At 51.7% G+C, this 24,545-nt stretch overlaps 1 protein-coding gene across 1 annotated transcript in view; it reads left to right on the top strand.

The window, feature by feature from the left end:
• HIVEP3 (HIVEP zinc finger 3) overlaps window positions 1-24,545 on the top strand; it is a 245,211-nt gene that overhangs the window by 154,809 nt on the left and 65,857 nt on the right. The window contains exon 3 of the mRNA XM_066204726.1: window positions 7,267-7,361. The gene's annotated coding sequence lies outside the window, so the exon portion shown is untranslated. The remainder of the gene's footprint in view (window positions 1-7,266; window positions 7,362-24,545) is intronic.

Here is a 24,545-nt window from a genome sequence, read left to right as displayed (position 1 = left end):
GCCCACCCTCGCAGGGAACAATTCCCAGTTCCCAATCTCCCATCCAGCCCTGCCCTCTGGCACTGGGAAGCCATTCCCTGTGTGCTGTCCCTGCAGGCCTTGTCCCCAGTCCCTCTGCAGCTCTCCTGGAGCCCCTTTAGGCCCTGCCAGGGGCTCGGAGCTCTCCCTGGAGCTTCTCCTCTCCAGGGGAGCACCCCCAGCTCTCCCAGCCTGGCTCTGGATCTACCCAGGGGCCTCCCCCTGATTCCTTTCAGCAGTTCCACACCTTCCCTGTGTTTATCCAGCTTGTAAACCCCCAAAGCCCCCAAATGTCCCGGTTTGGGGCTCAGTGTGACAGCACAGAGCAGGGCAGGGGATGGTGGTGGGTGCTGGGTCCTGTCTGGCTCTCTGCTCCTGGGGGGAGCCGTGATATTCCCTTTCTGGCTGCTGCAGAGTGAATTTTTTTCATTTTTCTCCCCTGGGAAGATGGAGCAAAGAATTTTGACTTTAATGGCTCGTTAGGGCACAGGTCTGAGCATCTGATTTCCTGCTGGACTCTGTGCCTGGGTGACATTTTCTGCTCACAGATGCAGCTAATGGCCAATCCTCCGCAAAGACACTTTGGGTGGTTTTTTTTTTTTTTTTGTTTTGTTTTGTTTTTTGTTTTTTGTTTTCCCTCTCTCCTCTCTGACTGATTGCATCCTCAAGAGCTGCTGGTTCAATCTCAGTTCACAGCCTCTCTCCACTTCCTTTAGAGCAGCAGAGAACTTTTCCTCTGCCGAAGTGTGAAAACCTTGAAGTGCCTCGGGTTCCCCGTGCCTCTCTCTGCTGCTCTGAGCGGTTTCTGAAGGCAGAGGTCAGCCTGAACAGCCCTGAGGTGCCACACCTGGGGAAAACAAACCCGAGGAGGGGCAGGAATGGGCCACAGGAATCGTTTTAACGTTGGTTTTGGTGAGCTCCTGGCGTGGCTGTGAGGGAAATGAACGAACAGAAGCTGCCACAGGCACTGAGGTGCTGGGGAGGGGATTTATTTCGAAGGCCTCATTTTTGGATTGTGCTTTCAGAACTTGGGAAAGGGGGCTGAGGGTCCCCTGGGGGTTTTGGAGTCAGGACATGCCTGATTTCTTGGATCCTGCAGAGGCTGGAGCTGCTGCTCTGAGGAGCCACATCACAGAATCCCGGAATTGTTTGGGTTTTTAAAGGAAGGGACTTTCAAACTCATCTTGTTCCACCCCCTCAGGGGCAGGGACACCTGCCACCATCCCAGGTGGCTCCAAACCCCACTGGGACACCCCCAGGGACCCAGGGGCAGCCACAGCTGCTCCTGTCCCCTCCAGGGAGGTGACAACTGCGGTCCCATCCCAGAGTTCTACACACACAGGACCTTCTGCTCTCCTGCCCTTACAAAACCTGCCTGCACCTCCAGCATTGTCACGGCACGGAGTGACCCCGGGAGGAGCTGCAGCCTGCTGAGGTCACAGGTGGAGATCTGCAGGGGAAGCCAGAGGAATTCCCTTCTCCCAGCCGCTCCCCCCTGATCTCAGAGCAGCACAAACCGCTGGAATCGCTGCTCCCTTCTCACACCTGCAGCACCTTCAGCTCCAGCTGAGCCTTGCTCCCCCCAGAGCACAGCTCCAGCTTCTCCAGGGCCCCTCGCAGCCTGGGGACGTGGGGACAAACGGGAATGCTGGGCTGGGGAGGGTGACACTGTTTTACACCACAACGACACAGACTCCGAGATTCAGAATTCTGAAAATGACTGTTTTATTTTTGGGATGTGTCTCCCTTTTATACTATTTCACACAGACCAATTGGATTGGTGACACAAGACAGACCTCTTCAGTCACATTGGTCAGACCAGGGGGACATCAAGAAGAAGTCCCTCCTAGGAAAAGGAATGAAAAACAAAGTTCCAGTTACAAAAACATTTCTCTTGTTTAGAGAAAATTCCCTGGGAAAAGAATTTCAGAAAACCAAAACACCTCAGGTACGAAACCAGGGCTACAGGAGGATGCATGGGAAATAAAGAACCAACAGAGAACTCCCCACGAGGAGAGGTCGGGGCTGGTCCCACCCTGGTGACCCTGGTCAGCCCAGCATGACGAGGCCTTGATTTAATTCCCTGGAAGATGACAGCAAAGTTCTGCCCAGGCATGGTCCTGATCTTGCCACTGATGTTCATTCATCCTGATTCATTGCTCAAAGCACAAGAGGCCAGGCAGGAAATGAGCAAAAGGCATTACTGAGAAAAAAAAAATTAAAAAAAAAAAAAAATCTCTGACTTCACACTTGAGGGTGTGGGGAGCGAAGCTTTGAGGATGCTGCTCTTGCTGCACTAGAATATATTCACTTTTTTTTTTGGTTTTGGCTCACGAAGGTCTCTTTCCCCTCACCCTTGGGAGCAGTTGATGCAATTAAGCTCAGCAGCAATGGACCTTTGCAGCTCCCTCCTGTCAGCAGGGGGAAATGGCACAGAAATGGGGGAGTTTTGGGGTGGTTTTTTTTTCATCTGAGTGGGTGAATGGCCACTGCAGAGATTCAGTTCCTCAGTGCTGTCACCTCCTGAGGATTTCAGCTTGGCTGGGCCCGGTTTTCAGCTCCGAATCAGGAGCCTGAATGGTTTGAGCTGCTCATTTATTTGGTCACCTCTTGTGCTGGGAGGATGTTTGGGATGCAGCAGTGCTGGGGGAGATGGAAATCCTAAATCCTGCCCTGCTCAGGATCACTGCACAGCTCCATGCTGTGCTCTACAGAGCTGCTGTCGACCCCAAACAGAGATTTTTCATCCCAAATGGCTCTGGAAGCTTTTATCCTGCAGGAAAGGAGGAGCAGAAGGCCCTTCCTGGCTGAAGGGAGCTGCCCCAATGACACAGGTTAACACTTGGCCAGAGTCTTATTGACCACATGCTAATGCATCAATCTCTGAGGGTCCGGCCTTTGCAGAGAAGTGGCTGAAATTAATTTCAGCGAGGGTGCTCTTCAGAGGAGTTTTGTAAAGCAAAAGGTTTTGATAAGGAAAAATAACAAACTAACAAACGTTACAGAAAACAAAGGAAAAGCCGCGCACAGGTGTCCGAGAAACCTCAGACACCCTGCTAAAAACACTCCAAAAGCCTTTTTCTTCTTTTGTGCTCCTTCCTAAATCCTGAATGTTTCAGGAGGGACAATCTGGCTTGCAGCCAACAGAGAGACACAGGGTTTGAAGAGCAGTGACAAGGTCCAATAGATGCTTCTCTCTTGGCCCTGAGCCAATGTCTTGGTTTAGATAGACAGGTATCTGCCAGGGAAGACTGGAGTCTCCCTTGGAATGCAAGCCCCCCCCCCCCTTTCCAAATTATTATAAATTTGCAATTAAAAGGCTGTCGGGCAAAGATTTTGGGAATAGGTATAGCCGTTCTCTACTAGGGATATAAAAATACAAGTGTTGTAGTACAGAAGAATAAGCAAGCAAGCAAACAAACAAGAAATCCTAGAAAAACCCTGACGGAGTCAGAAATACAACCTGACACCCTGTTGGTCAGGGTGTTGGAAGCAGTCCAAAGTCAGCCCTCCTGGAGTGGCAGATGTGGTCCTGTTGGAGTAGAGATGGTCCTTGTAGAAAAAAGGTCCAGAGATGGGTCCAGTCTTCCTTTGGGAGGCCAGTGGAAACACTGGGATGTCTGGTGACACTTGTGGCTCCTTTTATCCAGATGGAAATGGTTTGGCTCCTCCTCCCTGGTTGGAGCATCTCACAATGGGATGATGTAATGTGTCATGTCATTGGCGAGCCTTGATGGCCCATTAACAGGCGATATCCCCATGAGAGTGGTGGAAAGCTGAAAAGAGATAAGAAACAATGCCCCACCCGGTTTTAACAGCCGTCTTGTTATCAGAGAAGGCAGTTACCCCCTCCCTCCTGGAGTTACAGCAGATAAAGAAAAATCTCCCCAAGCAGGGTTCAACAGATGGAATGGAATAAACATTTTTTTGGTTAAAAAACCCAAGACAGCGGATCACTGCCAGGAGGGTATGGAAAAATCCAGGTAAACTTCCTAAAATGTCTAGAGGTAAACTGAAACTCTTTCCTTCTTTGGAAACACTTGCTGGGGGTGTGGGGGATGCTTTACTACACCCCAACCTCTCCTCTCCTCTATTGGTTGTTTATTTCCCATGTCCCCTCCCCAGCCCAGCATTCCCGTTTGTCCCCACGCCCCCAGGCTGGGAGGGGCCCTGGAGAAGCTGGAGCTGTGCTCAGGGGGGAGCAAGGCTCAGCTGGAGCTGAAGGTGCTGCAGGTGTGAGAAGGGAGCAGCGATTCCAGCGGTTTGTGCTGCTCTGAGATCGGGGGGAGCGGCTGGGAGAAGGGAATTCCTCTGGCTTCCCCTGCAGATCTCCACCTGTGACCTCAGCAGGCTGCAGCTCCTCCCGGGGTCACTCCGTGCCGTGACAATGCTGGAGGTGCAGGCAGGTTTTGTGAGGGCAGGAGAGCAGAAGGTCCTGTGTGTGTAGAACTCTGGGATGGGACCGCAGTTGTCACCCCCCTGGAGGGGACAGGAGCAGCTGTGGCTGACCCTGGGGTTGTCCCAGGCCAGGTCTGGCAGTGCCACCAGCCCCCAGGAACGGCTGGATAAGCTGCCAGGAGCTGCCACCCTGCCCTGACTCAGGGAGGGCGACAGGAATTTTTGGGAATTCGTTTCTTTCTGTGGCTGGGCTATGAATTTTTAACTCCAGCTGCTTTCCCAGGGCTGGTGCCTGGAGGTGGAAGCTGCCCTGATAAAAGAGGCTGCTAAAGCTGCTCCATCTCCAGTGCCTGCACTGCTCCTTTTTTGTTGCTTTTTTTTTTCCCTTTTGAACCTAAAATTCTTTGTTCCAAGGCCAGGAGGGGCCGATGCCTCCCAGATAAGATGGAGCTGAGCAGCAGGAGCCTGGGTGCTGCTCCTGCTGCTTCACAGGAGGCTCCTGAGCGAGGCTGGAGCTGCACTTGTCAGAGAAATGCAGAAGGGAAATGTTGGGATGTTTGTCCACCAGCAAGGCCAGCAGTTGTTTCCATTGGTGTCCTTGTGCCTGGAGGAGCCTCAGCAGGCTGGGAGGGATTGCACAGAAATTCCCTGCAGCAGCCAGGGCAGCTCTCACTGGGTGCTTCTGAAATGTTCTCCTGATTTAGTTGGGGTTTTGGGGGGGTTTTTTATTTGTTTGGGGTTCGTTTGTTTGTTTGTTTTTGGGGTTTGGTTGGTTGGTAATTTTTGCTATTCAAATGAAAATTCCCTTGTGATAAAAGCCCGTTCTGGCACTGAGCTCTCCCAGGTCCTCAACAGCCAGGTGGCAGTGAGGGCTCGGTGATCATGGAATCATGGAATGGTTCAGGATCTTCCCATCCCATCCCAGTGCATTCCATTCCCATCCTGTGCATGGGGAGAGGGCAGCAGGGAGGGAAATCCTCCTGCCCACCAGGCTGGGGCTGCCCAGAGGAGTTTTTGGCACCTTCACTGCTCTGTTCACAGATTTCAACCCCAAACTTCCATCCACTCCCAGCCTGGGAGCTCTGCTGTGGCTGATCCTGCTGGGCAGGGCTGGATTCCCCTCCAGACTTCCTAGGAAAATATCAATATTCCAGATTCTGCTGCTGTGGCTGCTGAGATCGTAGGATCTGGAATCAGAGAATCCTGGAATGGTTTGGGTTGGAAGGAATCTTAAAACTCATTTTGTTCCACCCCAGTCCCGTGGCAGGGACACCTTCCACTGTCCCAGGCTGCTCCCAGCCCTGTCCAGCCTGGCCTGCGACATTTCCAGGGATGGGGAATCTTCTCTGGGCCCCTGTGCCCGGGGTGATGCTGAGAGATCCCTTCTGACCTCTGGAGATCCCTGGGGAAACCCCAGCACATCCCAGAACCTCCCTGTTCCCAAAGAACAGGGAGAAGGAAGAGATTGTTGGTGACAAGCCTGGCCTAAAGTGTTCCCAAAGGGATCTGGGGCCCCTCTGCTAGCCCAGGGAGGGGCTGGGGGTGCGGCCTGCTCTGAGTCTATTTTTGGGCTCTGGGAAAATGCTAAAAAATATTGGCAGCCCCTCAGGAGCCCCCAGCCAGGTTCCTGCAGAGGAATCCCGGCAGCTCTGCTGAGCCTTCCACCTGCAAAGGGAGATTTTTCTCTGCTCTGTGGGAAGGCAGATTGGTGCAAAAATATAAAACTGTTTTGAGATCCTGCCACCTGTAAATATTTGAGTTGAACATTTTTATTTTTTTTCTCCAATTAAAAGGGTTATTTGGGGATTATTCCACTGGACAGGGCTCCCCCTCCATTGATCCTGGTCCTCCGGGTGATGTGGCCATGTCTTGGTCTCTTCAATCTCTGTTTCTTCTCCACAAAACTGATGTGATTTTACTTATTTCCCCTCTGCCTGTGTGGATGCTGGAGGGGCCACGGCCTCAGCTGTTAATTTGGTTAATTAAGTTGGGTAATTGAGCCACTGAGTTACTTCCTAAGGGCTTTTTCTACCCTTGGAAACAAAGGAAAACGGGAGTCCAAGGTGAAGCCACCTCCTGATGGGCTGTCCCTTAAATTCCCCAAGCCAGGAGTTGGATTCCTTCAACTCCCAGTCAGGAAACACTTCCTGGAGCTCAATCGCTGCAGTTTAGGGCTGTGACAGAGCTGACAAACCCTAAAGGTGACTTATTCCTTTCTCCTGTGTCCCTTGGGATGGGTGTGAAAGTCGCGGCGATGCCTCCCTGTTGTCTGGACCCAAAATGAATCTGGGAATGTGAGTCCCCACCCCTGGGAATGTTCAGCAAACACCTGCAGGTGACACTTGGGGACATGGCTGAGTGCTGGCCGTGGTGGTGCTGGCTGGTGGTTGGGCTGGATGATCCTGGAGGGCTTTTTCCAACCATGATGGTGCCAGAAATGTGATTTTTCCTCTCTGGGTTTCCAGTCTGTGCTGTCTCCATCCACCTCGGGTCGTTCTCCTTGTCCTCCCTGGGAATTTTGACAGAAATGTGCAACACCAGAACCTCGGTGGGGCCAAAGAGGTGGAAAGTTCCCTCTGTTTATTTGTTGGACATTTTGTCTCTGCATCACAGCAGATGTTTGGGTTCATGGCACTATTTCATGTTCAGCTCCTGCTCACTTTGTGATCCATGGAAATGCTGAGATTTCCAAACCCAGGCTGGAATTTGGAAATACCTGAGATTTCCCAAACCCTCACCCTTTCAAGCCTGAATTTGTCTCCCTGCTGACCATGCTGTTGATTATTCCTGCCTCACCAACTCACCCATCGTTCCTGAAGTGTCTTTTTCTTTCTTTCTCGTTTCTTCCAGACCATTTCTACAATTTATCAAGACCATTTCGACTCCTAATCCTGGCCTCCGAAGCACCTGCAGCCTGTCCCAGCCCGGGATCCTCAGCAATTTCAGTAAGAAAAATATCTTATTATCCATCCTCCAAATCCATTTTTAAAGGTATCAAAACTGTGCTGGAGCTCCCATTGTCCCCTTGGTGTCGTGGAATTTGATTTGATGATCCTGGTGGGTCCCTTCCATCACAGGATATGCTGGGGACACTCCTAAAGTGCTTTTTTTTCCCTGAAAAAGGTCCAGAAGGTCCAAAATGGGATGCAGCTCCTTGGGCTGGTGGGATTTGTGTCCCAAAGAGGAGATTTCCTCAGCTTGGAACGTTTGTAATGAAAACTCAGTTTATTTGTGGTGCCGGGGCCTGAGCAAGGCTGGTTCTGTGCAGGGTTTGGAGTGTGAAAGGGAAGAAGCTGTGAGCTGGGCGTTGGTTGGGATTGCACCTAAAGGGTCTCTGCCGTGGGATATGAAATGGGGAATTTGGAGCTTTTTGGAGTGAAAATGGCCAGGGGAGCTCTTGAGTCTGGTCCTTGGGTGCTCTGCTCCTCAGGGGGTGAGCTGGGGGTGCTCCCCTGGAGAGGAGAAGCTCCAGGGAGAGCTCCGAGCCCCTGGCAGAGCCTAAAGGGGCTCCAGGAGAGCTGCAGAGGGACTGGGGACAAGGCCTGCAGGGACAGCACACAGGGAATGGCTTCCCAGTGCCAGAGGGCAGGGCTGGATGGGAGATTGGGAACTGGGAATTGTTCCCTGCCAGGGTGGGCAGGGGCTGGGCTGGAATTGCCAGAGCAGCTGTGGCTGCCCCTGGATCCCTGGCAGTGCCCAAGGCCAGGCTGGACATTGGGGACACTGGGAGGTGTCCCTGCTGTGGTGGCACTGAGTGAGACTTAAGTTCCCTTCCAACCCAAACCATTCCACGACCATTCCTAGAAAATCAGCAATTCAGCTCTTCCCCATGGATTTGGGAAGTTTTGGCTTTTCCTTCACTCCCCACCTGCCGTGGACCCCTCAGAGCTGCCCTTTGCCAAACCCTCGTTCCTCAAGGAGAGTTTGGGGCCGAGACCCCGAGGGCAGAGGTGCAAACAGGGTTTATTTCCTGGATTTAAAGCAGCTGGGGAGATGTCTAGGTGGATGCTCCATGTCCTTGGAATTCTGCCCTCCTTCAAACACTGCGTGGTTGTCCCTGTACCCGTACAGGTTCATTTGGGTGAATTCCAGGATTTATGGCTTTCTGAGGAATAAAAGCTTTATTATAGACCAGATTTATATTTATATTTATATTTATATTTATATTTATATTTATATTTATATTTATATTTATATTTATATTTATTTATATTTATATTTATATTTATATTTATATTTATATTTATAATGTAAATCGGCAGACCCACAGGCTGCCCACAGGGACAAAATCCCGTGTGGTGTCCCTGTGACTGTCAGAGCTTGGCAAATAACCAATGAAAACAAAACCAGGACCCCAAAGGTGATCGGGTGCAAATAAAATGAATTAATTCCTTGGTTTTCCCTCAGGAGGAGCCTAAATCTGGGCTTGTGTTTGTCAGAGCATTCTTGGTTTCAGGTTGCCATCCACTGCTTCTGAGAGTTTAAATTTAAACAAACAAAAAGCTTCCTGCTTGTTTTTCACCTCAGCCTTCCTAGAAATGATCATGGATTAGGATTTTTTGGCACCTCTGAAATGCTAGTCCCGTGTTCATGGGGGAAACTGAGGCACGAGAGGCCAGAGTTTGGCTCCGGGGGTGACCTCGAGTGGGAAATGCCAATTCCCCGTGATCCGCCCTCCCCAAAGTCACAAGAAACTGAGAGGAAACGAAGTTCTGGGAGCAGAGCCTCCCAACCTGATATTTTCAAGGGCTTTAATGACATAAAAGTGATTTAGTTGGAGGGGAAAAGCTTTAAATATCCCTGCAGAGAGCACATAATGTGCATGGGTTTGTGTTTATTCCCCTGCATTTCGGCGGATGGATGAAACCTCTCCCAGGGATAATGGGATTATACTGGGATGTGCTCTCTGGCAGGGGGGTGTTAAAAGCAGGTGCACAAAGGGAATTCTCTGTTTGGAGAGAGGAGAAAAAAAAAAAACAACAAACCCTTGTGGGATCAGTGAATGATTCTCAGTCCTGCAATAAACCTAATCAGGTTAATTAGGATTAATTTGGCCGCCTGGCTTTTATTTGTGTGGAAGGAAAACACATCTAAGGGGTTTTGTGGAAAATCTTTGTGAGCTTCAGTGGTATTTTCGAGCTCTTTCACCTGGGCAATGTAGAAATCTCTGGCTGGTCGGGCTTTTAGGGAGAATTATGCTGCACCCAGCGTTTAGAGCCATTAATTCTCCATCTCCTCTTGCATCTTTCATTGTCGGTAAATCCATCTCCTGTCCCCATTCCCATGTGGAGGTGACCCGGCTCTCCCTGGGTGCCTTCAAATGTGATTTTTTGGGCTTTTTATTTTTTTTGAGAATTGTACCAGATCTCCCCTCTGGCAGCAGCCTGGTTCTGCTCCTGCTGCCCCATCCCACACGAGGCTTTTTCCTTCCTGTAATTTTCCACCCAGAGCTGCCTCTTTTCTCACTTGCTTATGGCCCTGACTTTCCTCCTCACTTCCCTGCTGCATCTTCCCTTGGCTGTTTCCCATCCCTGAAAAAGCTGCTGGGATTTTCACCAAGCAGATCCTTGCACGTATTCCTGCCCGGATGGATCTGTGTGGAGCGAGGATGAGGACAGGAGCTGTCCCAGGGGGGAATTCTCCGTCAGCCCCAGCCCCTGCACTCCTGTTTGGGGTTGGATTCCTTGCAGAGCCTCAGTCAGGTCGTGGGGATGGATTTGGGTTTGGCCAGGCTGAAGGAGCAGGGGAGGAAGGGCTGGGGATGAGGGGCCCTGGCACAGCCTGGTCCTTGTCACCTTCCAAACTCACAGGGCTGCTCTTTGCCCTTTGGCTTTCGTGCTCACAGGATCCCAAAGGTTGGAAAACTCCTCTGGATCATCAAATTCAGACTTTGGCTGAATCCCACCGTGCCTACTGAACCTGCTGGGAAAACATCCACTCATTGTCTGAGCACCTCCAGGGATGGAGATCCAAACCTCCCTGGACACTGCCAAGGCCTACCCACCCTTCCCATGGGGAAATTCCTGCTGCTGTCCACCCTGAGCCTCCCCTGGCCCAGCCTGAGGCCGTTCCCTCTCCTCCTGTCCCTGTTCCCTGGGAGCAGAGCCCGACCCCCCCGGCTGACCCCTCCTGTCAGGGACTTGTGCAGAGCCACCAGGTCCCCCCTGAGCCTCCTTTTCTCCAGGCTCAGCCCTTTTCCCAGCTCCCTCAGCCCCTCCTGGGCTCCAGACCCTTCCACCTCTGTTCCCTGCCCTGGACTCGCTCCAGCTCCTCAGTGTCCTGTCCTGAGGGGCCCAGAACTGGACTCAGGGCTCAAAGTGGGGCCTCCCCAGTGCCCAGCCCAGGGGGACACTTCAGGTTTGGATTCAGCTTTTCTGGTCAGACTTGGTTTCAACAGCCCCGTGAAACTTCTGGTGTTTTGTGTCCCTCTCATTTGACCTTGTTGGGATCCAGCCCTGTCCTCACCCACGGCTGCCAACCCTGCAAGGGCAGAGTGGGCACAGAGTGGCCAGGGCAGGCTCAGGCTGCAGATCAGGAAAGGTTCTTCCCCCAGAGGGTGCTGGGCACTGCCCAGGCTCCCCAGGGAATGGGCACGGCCCCGAGGCTGCCAGAGCTCCAGGAGCCTTTGGACAGCGCTCCAGGGATGCCCGGGGGGGATTGTTGGGCTGCAGGGGCTGGGCTGGATGATCCCTGCGGGTCCCTTCCAGCTCAGCTCATTCTGTGATCTGTGACTTTGCTTTTCCATCGGTTCCCAGGTGCAGAAGGTTGTGCTGGCAGTGCCAGGAGCTGTCCCCAGGTCCCGGCTGCTCCCACAGGGACAGTGGCATCTCCCTGTCAGTGACATCTCCCTGTCAGTGCCATCTCACATCCAGACTTTGCCCCAGAGCCCGTTTCAGCCCCAGGCTTGGCACCCAGAACACAAAACCCTCCCCCAAAGTCCCACAGAAGCCTCTTCTGCTCGCTTTTCCGTGGGAAATGTTGCCACTTCCAAAATCTGCTTTGAATCATCCCTTTACACTCCTCTCTCCAAAGCCTGGCATCTCACTACGCTGGCAGGGAGGCGTCGAGACCAATTTTGGGTTTCCTCCCCTGGTGTGTGTTTTTTTTTTTTTCAGTGTTTTCTCTCAGCTTGGGGCTGTGCAGGAGTCCTGGGGAGGGTGTGAAGTGTGTGTGTCCCTCAGGAGTGTCTCAGTGCTCTGACATCAGCCCGTACCAGCACACAGGGGATGTTGTTGAACGAGGTACCACGCACGCTATTTTAAGCAGCTTCTAAAAATAAATCCCTGCCCAAGCTGCTGTTGTGGTGGCAATGTTTTATCTCTTAATTGGGGCTGTTTGCCGAGGGTGATTCATAGAAAGGAGCTGAGCTTTCCAAGTTTTACCCCGAGGTGAAGCAGCCGAGGTGATTTGCTGATTGTAACCGGGGCCTGCGCAGGCAGGAGGAATTTTTGGATTTTCTCCACCTTTTTTTTTATTTTTATTTTTGCTTTTCCCCCTAAGGCTGAAGTGTCACATTAAACACTGGACAAGCTTTTTCTCCTGGAGGTGTCTGGGAGGTGGCAGAGCACATTCTGTGCGGGGACAGTGACCCAGAGAGCTCTGGAGAGTCGATGGCGTTTGTCACATCGAGTGAGAGATAATGACTGAGGGAAGGAGATGATTCCTCTGGGAATTCAAGTGGAGGTTTAAAACTTATGTGTGCTCAGAGCTACGGGGAAGAAGAGCCAGAGGTGGAGGAAGGCATTTCATGATTATCTGAGGAGCAGGACATGACTCAGCCTTCCCACAGTGTCACCTAATTCCTGCTGAGCCCGTCCAGCCCTGGGCCCCTCGCTGCAAACAGGACCTGGAGGGGCTGGAGGGAGTCCAGGGCAGGGAACAGAGCTGGGGAAGGGGCTGGGGAATTCCTGAGGGAGCTGGGAAAGGGGCTGAGCCTGGAGAAAAGGAGCCTCAGGGGGGACCTGGTGGCTCTGCACAAGTCCCTGCCAGGAGGGGACAGCCGGGGGGGTCGGGCTCTGCTCCCAGGGAACAGGGCCAGGAGGAGAGGGAACGGCCTCAGGCTGGGCCAGGGGAGGCTCAGGGTGGACAGCAGCAGGAATTTCCCCATGGAAAGGGTGGGCAGGGCTTGGCAGTGCCCAGGGAGGTTTGGAGTGCCCATCCCTGGAGGTGTCCCAGGAATTCCTGGACATTGGTCAGGGTGACACAGTGGCCATTGGGCACAGGCTGGACTCGATGATCCTGGAGCTCTTTTCCAACCTGAAATATTCTCTGATTCCACCCCCTGGGAGGGAGCAGCTTCCTTGGTGTAGCTCCCAGCTCCCAGATTTGTTCTTTTTGACGTTAAGGAGAACAAATCCTTGCTGAGCTCCCCTGGTCACCAGTGCCCGGCAGCCAGCTGAGCAGCTCCCAAAACAAGCCCTGGCCTCTTGTCCAGCCCTGGGTGTGGGCTGGGATTGGCACCTGCCTGGAGCTGATCTAGGGCTGGGGGTGAAATAAGGAGAAGGAATCAAAAGAGCTGGAGGGATCAGGGGCGGCTCAGGTTCCCTGAGCTGCCCGAATCCCCGTGCTGGTGGGGTTTGTGTCCTCGTGGGAGTGACAGGACCCCAAAGCTGCTGTGTTTGAGTGGCCAAAACCCGCAGGGCTGCGATCTCCAGTGGGAACAAACACTCCCCAGGCTGAGGGCAGCGCTGCCACGGCTCTTCCCAGAGATTTGCAGGCTTGGCCTCGTTTGGACTGTCGTGAAATGCTTCCCCAGGGTCCCATGTTTCAACCCCAACATGGGAATGGTGCATTTCTCTTTCCGTGGGCCTGTTTAGGGTTTGCTGGAGTTGGATTTGGGATCCTGGGGTAACGCTGCTCCGTGTATGTGCCACGTTTGGAACGGGCAGCAGGGCTGGTAGGCACGGGGTGACCCAGTGGGTTTGTCACCGTGGGCCTGACGGGCTCAGGGGATCGGGGAACACCTGTAGGGTGCTCACAGGGACAGTCTGGGGTCCTGGAAGGTGTGTGGTCACCTTTACTCCCCCCAGGTCACCTTTACTGCACCCACAGAAGGTTCTCTTGTGCTGCCAGTGGTGGGTGCAGTGCTGACCAAACAGGTTGGGCTTGGCTCCTTCCTCTTCCAGGAACAATCCAGGCTGGCTTTGCCCTCACCTGGGGAAAGGGGACCTGCCCTGTGCCCTCCCTGGTGCCCTGGGCAAAGGGAACCAGAGTCTGAGCCAGAGCTGTGGCTCGGTCAGTGCCTGGGGATGTTGTACCAAACTCTGGAGTTGCCAATGAGGTTTCTCCTCCTCTGCACCTGCTGAGGGGCACGTTTGGGGCACGTTTCTGTGCTTCAGGAGGAGGCAGCGCGGAGTGGGGCTTTGCTGACACCCCTGAGTGCCCCAGCTCACACCGTCAGCACGTCCTGAGTGGGGAGGGACCCCCAGGGTCACCCAGGAGGGACCCCCAGGATCACCCAGCCCAGCTCCTGTCCCCACCCAGGACACCCCAACAGCCCCACCCTGAGCACACCAGAGCTGGCCACAAGTCCTGGCCCTGGGGAGATGTGCCCAGCTCAGTGCAGAACAACAGGAAAACCAGCAAAGGGCTGGGAAGTCGTGAGGTGATGATGCTCACACAGCCCAGGTGGGACCCTCGCAGTGTCAGAGCGTTGGGTGTTGGTCTGGGGCTGCCACCCCCTCCTCTCCTGGGGTGAAGGTGCCTTCCAGGGGGTGACAGCACCCTCAGGACCTCTCCCCTGAGCCTCCTGGGGTGCAGCAGGTGGGCAGAGATCCCCTCCTGGCAGAGGTGAGAAGGCGGCACCGCCCCGGGCTGCAGGGAAAGGAGGCGGCAGGAAACCATCGCCGCTTGTTTACGCCGTGAGTGGAAAATAAAGAGAGGCTTATAGTGATCAGAGCAGGTGAAACAGGACGTCAGGGCTGAGTTCTTGTCAGGCACTGCTGCTCCAGGGTCCTGGCTTTCAGCTGGGAAATTTTTTGGGGGGCGTTTTTGGTTTTGTCAGGCTGCCCGGGGTTCGCCGGCCTTGGATTTGGGGGCCTGGGCTCACGAGTGCTGCTCAGTAAATTTGTTTAGCTCTGAACTGGCAGCAGGGAAAGGAGAAGAGCGTCAGTCCTGGGCTGATTCTGACCTGATTTGTTGTGCATTTCAGCATTTTGCTGCCTCAAAGGCTGCAAAAACAGCTAAAAAAGTGAGAGTTGTAACCAAGGCCAAAGGGTCCCAGAGGCTGAGCAGAGGGGAATTGGTTTTATTCACAAGGGGTCAGGCTCTGTAAAACGGTGTTTCCTTCATTCATCTTCATTAAGGAAACGACACTCAGAGAGAAAATGAAACACCCCAGGGAAATGAAACCCCCCCCAAGTGTGGGGGAGATCTGCCCAGAGCTACAGAGCAGCGCTTTAGGATGAGTTCATCCACTGCATCGTGTGGGGAAGGGAAGGACACCATCCCCATCCCTGGCTGTGCCCCGGGCCAGGCTGGACAGGGCTGGGAGCACCTGGGACAGGGGAAGGTGTCCCTGCCCGTGGCAGGGGATGGGATTTAAGGTCTCTTTCACCCCAAACCATTCCAGGATTCTGGGATTCAATGGGTCAGTAATTCAATGATTCAACGATGCAACAATTCCATGATTCTACGATTCTATAGTTCTGTGATTCAGTAATTCAGTGATTCAATAATTCAGTGATTCAATGATTCCATGACTCAGTGATTCTATAATTCAGTGATTCCAGGATTCCATGGTTCTGTGATTCTATAATCCCATGACTCTATAATTCTGTGATTCTATGATTCAAGAATTCAGTGATTCCATGATTCCGTGATTCTATAATTCTGTGATTCCATGATTCAATGATTTAATGATTCTGTGATTCAATGATTCAATAATTCAGTGATTCCATGATTCAGTGATTCTATGATTCTGTGACTATAATTCCGCGATTCCATAATCTTGCAGAGCGGGCAAGAGGTTGAACCCCCTGAAGAACTGGGAAAACCCCTACTGTCACCTGTTTGTGCTGGAATAATGAGTTTATTTAGCCCAGCAGGACGCTGGGGACATCAGTGGTGACATTTGTGCCCCCGGCGCTGCTCGGCTGGGGGTGGCACCGGGGAAACCCCCCCCCCCCCCCCCCCCCCCCCGCTGGCAAAGCTCTAATCCCACATAATCACCATAATCACCCCGTTCTCCCGGGGCAGGAGCTTTCCTGGGGTGAGAGGCGGCAATAAATGGGAATAAACAGCCAGCCGGGGAGAAAGGGCCTCACTGAGCGCTGGGAGTTCATCCTGCCCGGGGTGCGGAGCTTCCTCCCGCTGCGGCTCAGCAGAACAACAACAAAAAAGGTGTTTTTGTGTCACCTGCAGCTCCCGGTGAGGGTGCCCTGAGCGCTGGGGAGGCTCTGGGGCTGCTCCTGGTGCCTGGCCCTGCTCTGAGCGCCTCCCAAAATGGTCATCTGTCCATTTCTTGTCTTCTTTTCCTCGAGTTAGAGCCGGGATTAACACACGGGAGTCGCAGTTTTGTGTTTGGACTCGGTGTTTATTAATTATTGTCTATTTACAGACTCACGAGCTGTGAGCTCTAACAGGGTAGGAAATGGAGGTGCCTCTAACTCTTTCCAAGGTTATTTAAGTGCTAATTACCCAGTAACAAGATGACACCTGTAATATTTATATTTATATTTACATTTACATTTACATTTGCATTTACATTTACATTTACATTTACATTTACATTTACATTTTCATTTATATTTACATTTCTGACCCAATAATGACCACCCAAGGCTCTCAATGCCGACCTTTTCACCCAATTAGAAAAAACCACTCAAAACCAAGAAGAAGAAGGTGAAGAGGAAGGACCCAGACAATGCCTCAAATCCTCCATCTTGCCTCCTATATATTATTATGTACTAAAATCTTAAATCTCAGTTTTTCACCCTGTGACATCACACAGCTCTATCCAAACCACACACCCACAACCCCAGTGCTGTCACTCAATTTTGGAAGCCTGTTCCACGGCCTCAGGTCAAATGCGGTGCAGACCTGAGGGGTCAGTGTTTTTTAGCACAGAGAGCCCGAAATGTTCATCCTCCAGGGTTCCAGCAGTGATCTGTGCTCAGCCAGCCAGGCAGAGCAGCCCTGCAACCTCCAAGCTTTCCAAACTGCCGGCACAGCCCTGCAGAGTCCCAGGGAACCAGAGCAGGGCTGTACAAAGAGCAGCCCCCCAAAGCCGGGGCCTGGGGAGTTCCCTGTGGGGCTGGGGATGCTGTGGGGCCGGGCTTTGGGCTCTGTGTGTCCTGATCTCACACCCAGGACTGCTCGCGGGTGGGGATTGTCCTGCTCTGGGCTGGGCTGGGCTCTCCGCAGTGCTGGGGGCAGTTTGGGCTATGAGGAAGATCCAAAGGTGTTTAGAAAGTGTCCAAAGGTGGGACAGGGCGATGGGGAAGGGTCTGGAGGGGCAGCTGAGGGCTCTTGGAGTGTCCAGCTGTGCGGGAAATGGATTTGGAGAGAATTCCCAAAGCCTGGCAGAAGGCTCACACAGTCCTGTGCATCTGTGTGCAAACCCTGAGGTAAGTGTGCTGGCTTAGAAAGGCCACGGGATGGGACAGAGAGAGAAACGGAACTGGAAACAAGTTTCAAGTTGTGACTTTCCCTGGGCAGAGCTCAGGGATCTGCAGCTCCAATCCCTGCTCTGGGCCAGGGCCAGCACCCAGGGCACGGCTGGAGCACCCAGGGCAGGCTCAGGCTGCAGAGCAGGGAAAGGTTCTTCCCCCAGAGGGTGCTGGGCACTGCCCAGGCTCCCCAGGGAATGGGCACGGCCCCGAGGCTGCCAGAGCTCCAGGAGCCTTTGGACAGCGCTCCAGGGATGCCCAGGGGGGACTGTTGGGGTGCAGGGGCTGGACTGGATCATGCACTATTTAAGAACATAATTTAAAAAAATCTCCGTGCTCCAGAACAAAAAAAAACCCCAAATTTTTCCATTGGCAGCCAGCCAGATGTGGCTACAGGGATACCAAATACTTTGCAAAGAATGGAAATATTTTTTCGTATTATTATATTTCTTTTTCTGCTTGACCTTCAGCACTGTGGGCCTTCCACGACCAGAGAAAATTGTGCTGGTTTCTGGTTTCTGACCACTGCTGTTCATCCAAACCCATCCCAGAGTGTCACAGTTGGTCTGTGCAGACCACAAGCCCAGCTGCAGCTGAGGGTTTGTGTGAGACACAGAGAAATGTGACCGAAAAGGAGCAGGTTTCCAGGAATTCCTGTTGGAATTCCCCGTGGTTTGGTTTCTGCAAGGCCTAAAATGCAGGATGAGTTTCCTTTTACCCCAAAAAAGATCTCCAGCAGCAATTGTAGGTGAATTACAACAAGAATTGCTAGGTTCAGGGAGGGCCCACAAAGATCTGCCCTTGGGGTTTGGGAGTTGGGGTATTTCTCCTTGAAGAGCAAAACCAACAACAACAACAATGAAAACATCTGGTGTTGAATTTTAGAGGTCAGGGCAGTGAAGCCAGACCAAAAAAAAAAAAAGAAAAAAAAAAAAAAGAAAAAAGAAAGCCTAGAAAAAAAAGGGAACAGAATCTTAGCAGAGAAGAAATCGATCACCGGAACATCCTCAGCGAGAGCTGCTGCTTCTGCCACCGTTTGCAGCCTTTGAATCAAGACTCTTTTCTGTTTTCATGCGAGAAATTGAAGCTTAAGGACGAGTCCTGAGCCAGATGCAGAAATGCCTGGGGGGCTCTGCAGCCTGGCTTTAGCAGGTCAGGCTTAGCCAGGCGCTGTGCTGGATCCTGGCCTCAGTGCCCGAGGATCTCTGAGGACCCTGTGGGGTTGGGGCACCACTTTTTGAACATTGTCATGTTCCTGGGAGTGCTGATTCCAAATCATCAAGGGTCTTGACTGCAGTAGAGTGGTTTTGCTGAAATTCCCTGTCTGCAGTGCCCCATACATACGAGCAACAGTGTGACCCAGATATACCCAGTGTTATCTCCTGGTCTGGGGCTGAGAGAGGAGTTCCCAAGATAAATCCTGGGATAATTTCACTCCAGTTCATCACTGGGAGTGACTTTGAGGAGCTTAAGGGGGCTCCTGCACAGGTCACAAACAAAGGCTGAGACCTGCAGGGGCTCCATGGGTTATTCCCTCTTGTGCCATGATCCTTTTTAATTTAATGGATGTTGAGTGATTATTTTTACAGGTCTGAGCCCCTTCCCTTAAACTCCAGGTGTGGGTGTAAGACTGACACATTTGCTGGGGGAAGGAAGGGGACGTTCCAAAGTGACTTTCAGGAGAGAAAATAAAAACCAAACCCAAAAGGGACCAAAACCCCTCGGAAAATAAAGGCATTATGGGTTCACAGAGTGGTTTGGACTGGAAGGGACTTAAAGTCCACTGGCAGGGAAGTTCCAGGGAAGGGACCAGGCTGCTCATGTTGGAACTTTCTCTCATTTTGGGTGTGAGGTCACAGTTCTGCCCGTCTTCCCAAGCATCCCCGCTGTGCCACCAGAGCCAGGGCCGTATTTGCAGCTCTCCTTGCCCACAGACGGGCTCAGGAGACTCAGAGAGGAAACTCCTACGAAGCTTTTGGGACCCCAAGGCTGAAATTTCAGTGAGCTCCTGCGCGGTGCCCCAGCCGCCCGTGTTCCCCCGTGGGTGTGGTGTGAGCAGCTCAGGAGGGCCCTGGGGTTTTCTGCAGCCCCGGGGATGATTCAGCACCTTGCAGGCAGCTCAGGTCGGGCTGGCTTGGGCTGTGTGAGCACTATTCTTGCAGCATCACCTCCTTATGCTCCACCCTGCGGGTGATGGAACCGCACATAGAGCTGCTGCCGCCTGCGAGGCCACCAGGGAACGCCCTGGGTGGGTCCTGGCAGACCCCGAGGGGCTGGAGAGCTCCTGGGGGAATCTGAGCCACCCTCAAGCTGTGTTGGGTGCAGGGTTTCCGAGCCCTGGGGTGCTGCTGGAGGCGTGGGACCACATCCTGCCCGCAGCTCGGCGCCGCAGGTGTGAAGAGAGAATTACTGAGCTTGCAGAGCTCGGAGGAGCCCCAGGAGCCTCCTGCCCTTTCTCACCATCCCACGGGGAGCTGTGCTCCTGCTGGCCCTCGTTTCACACCCTGCCAATGCTTGGTCACCATTTGGTCACTGGTTGGTCAGTGTTTGGTCAGTGGTTGGTCACTGGTTGGTCAGTGGTTGGTCCCTGGTTGGTCACCGTTTGGTCACCATTTGGTCACTGGTTGGTCAGTGGTTGGTCACCATTTGGTCAGCAGTTGGTCACTGGTTGTTCCTTGGTTGGTCACGGGTTAGTCACTGGTTGGTCCCTGGTTGGTCAGTCATTGGTCAGTGGTTGGTCAGTGGTTGGTCCCTGGTTTGTCCTTGGTTAGTCGCGGGTTGGTTACTGGTTGGTCACTTGTTGGTCAGTGCTTGGTCCCTGGTTGGTCACTGTTTGGTCACCATTTGGTCCCTGGTTAGTCAGTGGTTGGTTACTGGTTGGTCACTGGTTGGTCACTGGTTGGTTAGTCATTTGTCACTGGTTGGTCAGTGGTTGGTCCCTGGTTGGTCACCGGTTGGTCAGTGGTTGGTTAGTCATTGGTCACTGGTTGGTCACCAGTTGGTCAGTGGTTGGTTAGTCATTGGTCACTGGTTGGTCAGTGGTTGGTCATTGGTTGGTCCCTGGCTGGGTTCAATGTCTGGCCCCGGGCACAAATCCCTGTTTTCGTGCCCTGCCCAGGCTGCAGCTGCTCAGGGTGGCTCTCCCTGTCCCAACTGTTCCGTTTAAATCCCCAAACTCTCCTCCGGCCCTGCTGCCCTCCCTGAGCTGTCCCCGTTCCCCTCCCCAGGAGCCGCCTGTGCGGGGTCACTCAGGGCCCCCACACGTCCCTGAGCCTGTCCCCACTGCTGTGTCCCCCCTGTGACAGAAATGTCCTGCTCACTGCTCTGCAGACAGCAGAACCCTCAGCGCTGTGCAAGCCCCAGAGCCGAGCTCTCCCCGTGCCTGTCAGGGCCTGCAGCTGTCCTCCATCTGATGCTCAGCCATCAACCAGGAATGCTGGCCCCTGGAGAGGGGGTTTTTTTGGTGCTTTTAAATTTTTATTTTAACCTTTCCTAAAGAGGCTGGAGGCAGTTTCAGACTTGCCTCGTGTCCAAACATTGCTTTGCCCACGGAGAGAGCGGCAGAGTTACAGCCCTGGCTGCTTCTGCACAGGGTGGATTTTACAGGGAATTGTCCCTCCCTGGACCCCAACCCAGCTTTTTGGGGATTACTGAGGGGTCTCTGTGCCCAGGGCTGGTTTGCAGCAGCCCCTCGAAGAAGGAGTCACTGGTTAAAGGTTCAGGGCTGTGCTTGATAAATGGTATTTGGAGAAAAAAACCCTGTTATTGTGAGATTATAATATGTTCTGATATTGTTCTGAGAGTCATTCTGCTCTGGGGTACACCAGGAGAAGCCCACTGGGAACCCAGCTGTCAGGATTCCTGGATTTAATCAGGGAATCTGAACAAAAATTCAACAACTCCTCGTGGTCTTTCTCACCCTGGCCTGGCTCAGTCAGAGGGGGATGAGGATCCACTCTGCCAGCACTTCATGGGTTTCAGTGTTTTTATTTGGTTTGTTTATTTTTTTTAAAAGCAGCCACTTAATCTCAAGTTCAGATATGTGGCTGCTTGTGATCTTTGACTGAAGAATTTCTCGCTTGCACTGAAATAATGATTTTTTTGGGGATCTCTCAGCTGTTCCATCAGAGATTTCATCCTAGGGAGGGTTTTTGAAGCTTTTTTCCTCTCAGGGCTCTGCAGAGCAGGAAGATTTTTGGATCAGGAGCTGAGTACATGAGTAATTTCTGGCTCTGGGTTCTCTGCAAGTTTCACATTTGTTTTTTTTTTTTTTTAATTTCTTAGAAAAAGGTAACACACATTTAAATAAATAAAACAGATTGGATGTGTTAAGGAAAATATTTGTCCATTTTTTCTTGACAAATTCTTTAAAAAATATCCCCAAATGAACATTTTGAAGCCTGTTTTTTACTGAGCTCTGTGCTAAGCTGAAGGAATGTGATCTCAGATTTCCTGGAGGTCTGTCCACAGGGACAGACATCCACAGTCTTTGCTAGGGATGGCTTAAAAAAAAAAATAAAATTATTTGCCTTGAAATCTTTAATCTCCAACCTGCAGTTCATTTCCTCGATGCCATTGCAGCTCCAAGCCCTGATGAGCTCAGCTGGGAAGTGCCGGGAGGTGTTTTCAAGGTATTTTTGGTCACCAGTGTGAGCTCAGTGTTTCTAATTAAACAGAAGCTCACACCTTATCTCATTAGAGATGTGGTAACAAACGTGCACAGCACTGGCTGATTCCTGGAAACCAATTCCCTGAGTCTGGCAGCGTTAGAAAAGGGGTTTTTTGTGTCGCTGAGTGGTCTGGCTCTCCTGGTCTGGCACTTTGCTCCTGGTTTGGGTCTGTTGGGATGATTTTTCCTGTCCCTGGGTGTGCCAGCAGCAGGGACAGCTGGAATTTTGCCAGGAGGCACAGGGTGGACCAAAGGATTGGTTTCCTTTTCACTCAGGGGAAGTAAGGGAACCTAACTGGGTGATGACACCACTCAGTGGTGGCTCTGGGGGTCACCTCTCAATGTACCCGCTGCAGGTGCCTTCACCAGAGAACATGAACAACAAAAGGCACCAAAATCGAGTTTGTTTCTCATGGATCCTGTGGCTGCCCCACCCCTGGAAGGTCCCAGGCCAGGCTGGAAGCAACCTGGGGGAGCAGAAGGTGTCCCTGGGGGCTGGATGAGCTTTAAGGTCCCCCCAGCGCAAACCATCCCATGGTTCCATGTCCAAGTAAAGATCCAGCAGGTGGATGCAGCAAACACAAACCTGTCACGTGAGCTTGGTGTGCTCCTGTGGCCCCAAATGAAGATCACCATTCCCATGGTGTGGGAAAGGGGGTTTTGTTGGGAGTGGGGTGAGGCTGGGGGTCTCTCCCGGGGTGAATCCTTCACCCTGAGCCCCCTGTGACCTGCAGGGGCGGCCTCACCTGTGTGGCCTTGTCCTCCTGAACATCCTGAACTCTGTTCCCATTTGGAGCCCTCAAACCCCTGCAGGGATAAAGGGAAGGAAGACGTCAGGAGGAAAGTGCCTTCACTTTGAAAGTGTCTTCAGCACTGCCTGAAGAAGTGGAGCAAGGGAAAGGCAGCACCAGGATCCTTGAGATTTAAACTGGAATTTGAATCTTGGAATGGCTGTTCCATCCCAGGCACAGGCAGGAGCCTCCAGGTTCTTACTTTGATAGAGAATTATTCAATTAATGGTTGTTGTTCAGCTTTGCTGGAGGCTCAGGAGATTTGTCCCACTGAAGTGCAGAGCTCTTCCCCATCCAAACCCACCTCAGGTGTCCCAAAGAGCCGCCCCAACCCCCTGGAAGCAGAAGGTCCTGGAGGAAATATTTGGCCAGGCTGTGTCCCTGTGTAGGGGTCAGGAACGGGGAATTTCTGAGGGATGCAGTGGGATTGAAAGGGTGGAGGCTCCCTGGTGTGCAGGAGATCCTGTCTGGGCTTCCGAGGATGTGGAAAATCCTGCTCTGGGTTTCGTCCCGTGCCCCAGCCAGTGCTGGGGCTGTGGATTCCTGAGGAACAGGTTTATGAGGGGAAAAACCAGGAGAGAGGGACACGCAGCCAATGGGGTCCCTACACAAATATTTGCCTTCACCTACAAGAAGGATCTGTTAAGAAGAGGCCAATCACCTGGAAACGACCCAAAACACGTTCTGGTGCTCGTTAAGCCCTGCCTGTTCCCCTGGCACAAGGTGTATTTTTGTATGAGCAGACAAGGCCGTTCTGTGGAGCCTGTGATGACAGGGGAGCAAACACTGCCCAGACTTGACTCTGCCCTCCCTGCACAGCTCCCGACATTCCCTCCAAACTCAGTCATGCTTTCTCTCCCTTTCCTGTTAAACAAACGGCAGGTCTTGATTTCGGGTTGTTTGTGCTCTCTGTGTGCGCCGCAGAGCTCCAGAACCTGAGCTTTTCCCCCCTGGATCTGGGGAACATCAGGATCCTGCAGGGGGGACGGGTCTTCACACGCTGCCCAGCTGTCTGGAATTGGGATCTGTCTGGAATTGCCTAGAATTGGGATTGGGCTGGGGAGTTTTAATCAGAATTGCACATGGAGGGGGTGTGTGTGTGTGTGTGAACAGACGACTGCAGGATAAAAATAGAAATAAACAAATAAAAGATATAAATCTCCAAAATACAGATTAAAATAAATAAACAAACAAAGAAATCTATATTAAAATGTATTTATATAAAATATATAAATTAAAATCTAAATATATATTAAAATATATAAAAAAGATATATAAAAGATATAAATACTCAAAACACAGATAAATAAATAAAAAGTAAATAAATGTATATTAAAATATATTTTATATAAATATATAAATAAATATAAAATAGATAAAAGAGATAAATATTCAAAATACAGATAAATAAATAAATTTATATTAAAATATTTTATATAAATATATAAATGTATAAAATATATACAAAATACATTTAAAAGATATAAATATCCAAATTACAGATAAGAAATAAATAAATATTTTCTATAGAAATATATAAATAAATATAAATAAATATATAAAATATATAAGTATCCAGAATACAGATAAAAAATAAATAACTACTTTTAATATAAATATATAAATAAATATATAAATCTATAAAAGATATAAACATGCACACTATCCTTTGGAAAGGAGGGCTTAAAGAAGGAAAAACTCCCCCTGGTGCAGCTGCCTCTGCGTCCCCTGGTGAATCCCTTTTCCAGCAGCTCCACCTTGCCTGGGAAGATATTTACCTGGAGAAAAGGTGTGTTAATGAACCCCCAAATCCACCCCCACAACTCCCCGGGCACGGAGCGGGAGCACAGCAAAGGCGTTGTGGGGCTGAGGGTGGCACTGGGGACACGCAGGGACCTGCTCCCTGCGTCCAATTCCTGTTTCTGGGTTTGGCACCGTTTCTGTCGGCTGGGACAAAATGTAAGTGAATTTCGGGATACGCTCCCCACGAGGCTCTGGAAAAGGGAAATTTCCAGCCTGGAGAAAGGATCAGAAACTCTGGCTTTGCCTGGAGGGGATAAA

This window comes from Chamaea fasciata, unplaced genomic scaffold (assembly GCF_029207755.1).
Source record: "Chamaea fasciata isolate MVZ Bird 193981 ecotype frontalis unplaced genomic scaffold, bChaFas1.0.hap1 SCAF_26, whole genome shotgun sequence".
Taxonomy (NCBI): domain Eukaryota; kingdom Metazoa; phylum Chordata; class Aves; order Passeriformes; family Sylviidae; genus Chamaea; species Chamaea fasciata.
Note: the sequence above shows the minus strand (reverse complement) of the source record. Positions and strands in the feature narration are given on the sequence as shown.